Consider the following 4978-nt stretch of genomic DNA (forward strand, 5'->3'; position numbering starts at 1 on the left):
GCTTGTCTGGTAATTATTCCCAAACAGATCAGAAGGAAATGCTGTTTAAGAAGGTAAATAGTTTCTAAAGGTATGTCTACACTGCAACTAATTGCAGCATGGGTAAATGTCTGCACTAACTGTGATCTAGCCAGCATGGACAGCAATGGCAATGAAAATATAGCATCATTGACTGACCTTAATGGACTTCTGAGTACATACTCAGAATGCTAGCCCATGCTACTGCTGCCAAGTTTTCACTGCTGTTATTGCCTACACCAATCAGGCTAAAGATGTTGTAGGCATGCCTACCTATGCCACAGTAAAACCTTTGCTTTGCTGTAGAGATATGTCCTCATTTCTTTATCCCTATTATCCAGGACATCCCATTCTCTTCTAGTTTTCATACATAAGTAAGCTTCAAGCAACATAATTTGACATTAGGGCTAAGGACAGGCATTATACAGAAACTGGTTTAAACCTGCAACAGAACAGATGTTCAGTGCACATAAAATGGTTTGAAAATGGCTAAAACTGGTTTGAGATAAATCTGGCTAAATGTAGTATCAGACAGAACTGATTTGGGTCAAACCAGTTTATGCAATGTCTGTCACAGTCCCCTTGCTGATTTAAGTTAAATCAGATTCTCCCAGCATCCCAGCATGCTGGCTGGGCTGGGCTGGGGTCTCTGCTCCACAGCAGGGCTGCCCCTCCCCTCTGCTTCCTGGCTGCAGCTCCAGCAGAGATTTGCAGGCACAGCAGCATCTGCCTGGCTTCCTACTGCTCTTCCTGCTCTCCCCTCACCACTCCCTGCTCAACAAGGATCCCCTGTCTCCTCTGCCTTACACAGACTCCTCAGTAATAGCTAGCAGACCACATCCATGCTGTGGCAGACAGCAGTATCTGCTTAGAGTTTTTTGGAGCTAATCAACCGCTCACCTGGTAATGTCCTTCTATTCCTAATTTGTTTAAGAAGAGCTTGAACTAATGAGAGACTGTTTGTTTTCTGATGGGGTGATAAATACTGATAACAGAGCGATAAATGCTCTGTTATCAAGGAGGAGGGGAACCCCTTCCTAATCCTGACAGGGCCTGGCCATGCCCCCTTCAGTTCAGCCCTGTAGAAGGGGAGGGAGGGCTTTTCTAGCACCGCTCCCCCCCGCCCCCGGCTTCTACCCTGAGCCACTGCAGGCATGTGCCTGCATTTCCTCAGTCCAGAGAGAATGTCTGTGCAGTTGCAAACCACTTCAACCTAGGCAGGTTAGACTAATCTGCAAAGATTGAATCAATTCAGGATCAGGCTTTTTGAATGTCTGTCCCTGTCCCAGGGGTTAAATAAAGTATTTTTTTTCTCAGCTATCACATTTTCAGAGATGATGAGAACTCCATTCTTAGTCATTCCCAAAGAACCTAAATACTCTAATTCTGAAGTAAAATGGGAAATTATTACAGCACTGTTCTACCCAGTGTGGTTCAGCCTGACCACTGTCCCATCTTCTCTTCAAGTTCTGTCAACATTGTAGACATACCCAAGGTAGCTAAGAGCTTGCTAACATTATGACCATGTTCAATAGAACTAACTGCTTGCGAATTTACTTTACTTCTTAGGCAGATCATGCAAATTGCATTGACTTCTGTGTTGCCACAGATAGACTGGTAATGAAGTAGCTTGGGTATGTATGCACAAACTCCAGTAATGACTGTAGCATCAGAATATCCTCTCTTTGGTTGCTGTGGTGATTTGGCCCTCTGGCTAAATCATGAAAGAGAAAAACCCAATCCTTGCTGGGGTAGGCAACTCTAAAAACACAAAAATGTATTACATTTCTCCCTGAGGTTCAAACTGGCCCTTCCCCTTCCTTGTGAGTTTCTGTCTTGTCCTTAACCTTTTGAATCTTTTCCTGTCCAGAAGCATTTGGTAGGACTTCCTGTCTGTAGTCTCACTTTTACTATCCACAAACCTGGGGTCTAATCTCCACCCAAGGCACCTTATATAGCCATGTGACCATATAGCTATAGACTATAGGCTGTATATAGCCTGTCATTTGACTTCACTTATTTTATTCACTTTGGGAGGTGAGATACATGTGCCACAAATGGCATTGAACCCATCATCCATGACATGGCCAGTCACCCTGTCAATAAGTAGAAGCCAAATTGCAGCATGAGTTAAGCTATATCAATAACCTCAACTCAAAAAAAAAAAAGATAAAGCATAACAGAAACTGATTTCTAAGGGTTTCCATCCCTAAAGAGAGGACCAGGCAAGGCTGTAAAACTGTTTATAACCAGTAGGAGAAGAATGAACTTCAGGTTATAAAGAAAAAGAGTGGGCTTGGAGAAAATGCCTAAGAGACAGAGGGATAGTGGGTGGGTAGTACATGTCATGGAGAAAATGAACAGAACACAAATGTAGCCTACAGCAAGAAGCAAGAGCAGGGGAGGCTAGAAGGAAGTATCTCCCTAGAGGACAAAACCTGAATATATTAAGAGACAACTGTAAATTGGCAACATAGTTTGGAACAGGAGGAGATTACAAAGAATGAATCATAGTGAGGTGTCATTATTTTCTGTAACCAGAAAAGGGACTAAAGAAGATCTGGAAGTTTTCCCTCAGAGGAACTTTAGGCTTGGAAGGTTGCACAAACAAGTAGTAAGTAGCCCAGGAAGTATAGGATGATTACAAGGATTTTGCTGGACTGTGGAGATCAATGAAACAGCACATAGATAGCAAAGTTATAAGAGATACAACTGCCCCGATCTGAAGCATAGTCCAAAGTCTGCAAGGGAATGTGTGAAACCCTATTTTTAGTATGTGCTGTGCTGAATTGCAGGCCCAAAACAAGAACACATCTCTAATAAATAGACATTTCTTCCTATCCGCAATTACTCAAACTTCTTAGAAAGTGGCACTTATTTAGATGCTTAATATTACATGTATTCATCAGCTTTCCACAAATAGAAATCCAGCCCTGCAATCTTTACATGACTTGTTCCACAGCAATAAAGCCAAAGAAATGACTGACAATCTAATGCAAGTGTTGGCAGCCTTTCATCAGCATCACCTGCCCTTTGTGACCTGGCTTCTGCTATAGCCCTTAAATCTTTATCCTGTGGGGCATCCAGCTGCCTAGTCTTACCCATGCCGCTGATCCCCTTTCCCTCTGCAGTGAGGGTAAGCGCAGATGCAGTTGAGCAGCAGACTTTGCGGCAGAGGACAGTGCTGCAGATTCTGCATACACAAAGCCTGACTTTACAGATATCAACGTCCTGTAACTTCAACATATTATCAAAATACATGAAAGAAAATAATTAACTTTGCATTGCTTGTAAATTATAGGGACAATGTGCCCTTTCCCACTACACTCTTAAAGGAGAGAGTGTATTAAGATAGATATAGTGTAGTTCCTCCAGTAAATTCTTCTGATTGCAGCAATGAAACTTTACTGGCTACACAGAGTATTACTAATATTATTCATTTCCCTAGTATTACTCAAAAGAGACTTTGACTAGCTTTCTAATAGGAGCTAAATTATGAGTTGGAGAACTGACGGTCAGCTCTGTTAAATCTGCTCCCTGGTAAACCCTCAGCACAGGTCGAGCCTGGCTCCCTGATGATCCCTTTATATAGGTCATAGGATAAGTGGGATAGCCTGATCCTGAGCTGGTAGAATTATTCTTTGACAACTGCATGTGAATTGAAAAATGATCTATTGCTTATTCTATGTTTGGCCTGGTCCACTGCCCAGGTACCAGGTTACTTTTGAATATCTATTTCCATACTGAATGCTATTCTGCTAAACTAGAAAGTCTATCTCTACATAATTAACTTTAGGTAATTCAGAAATGAGTACAGGAGACAACTTCATCATATGCTTAGCTTTGAACATAAGCTTTGAACATATTCTTAAATTGCCCTAATTTTTTGGGTACTGATGGACTTGCTTACGTGGCAGAAGGATGCTTTCCTAAGTCAGAGCTCTTAAATTTTGGTGTTAGCAATGAACATGTCTTCATGTACTACTAATTTTCCTTCAGGTTTCAAAAATTATGTTCTTGTTTGAGAGAGATGAGGAAAGAATAATGTCTGGATTTTTCAAATGCAAGAGTCAGAGAGGTTGTGACAAAAAATAGAGTAATTAATTCATGTACTGCTATGGCTTATCTATTTTGTACTCTGTATTAAATTGTACAAATGGAAATAGTTCTACATATTTGCATGTACCATTGTGTGCTCAGCTGTACCTAACTCTTTTTTATATATAGCCTAATGTAGATATTGTCTTTTTTTTCTAATACATCTTTTTAGAGAAAATATGGATGACAAGATAAGGCAGAAATTTTTTTTTTTAAAGATACTACAAGTGTCCACAATTCTCTCATCACTTATCCATGGTATGGCTAGAGGAAAAATAACCTGAGATGGAGATTACACTTTTCAGACACACCATCAACACTCACATAACTTTGCCATTCTGTACATCATATAACTTGCATACACAAAACAAGTCTTCTGTCACTCCCCAAAATTGATTTTCTATTAGACTTTTTTCTATATTAATTAGATGTTATTTGATGCCTTCACTAGTCTTATAAAGTACACTAGGAAAGAATTATTAATATTCCTGGATGTATTAAATTAAACTAAACTACCCTTGCTTAATCTTAAGAAAAAAATGAACAAAGTACATTTTGTAATGCTTTATTCTTTTTTATTTATTTATCACTGTTCACTTACAAAATTGAGAAACTTTCAATAAGTTTCCCATAACCTTGTTGATTGATAAGGTTCTTTTTTTTATCTGATTTCCCCACACAACACTCATCTTGTTCTAGCTAAGCCATTGTACCATAAATGTGAGGATAAATTTATTAGAAAAAGGGCTGCATCCAATTCAAACAGACCTGCACATGTTATTTTAGATGGACTTCTTGAAAAGCCTATGAAAAATACTTGATGATATGTTTCATCAGAATGAGAAAGCTCAGGAGACGGTTA

Source organism: Alligator sinensis, unplaced genomic scaffold (genome assembly GCF_000455745.1).
Source record: "Alligator sinensis unplaced genomic scaffold, ASM45574v1 scaffold590_1, whole genome shotgun sequence".
NCBI lineage: Eukaryota > Metazoa > Chordata > Crocodylia > Alligatoridae > Alligator > Alligator sinensis.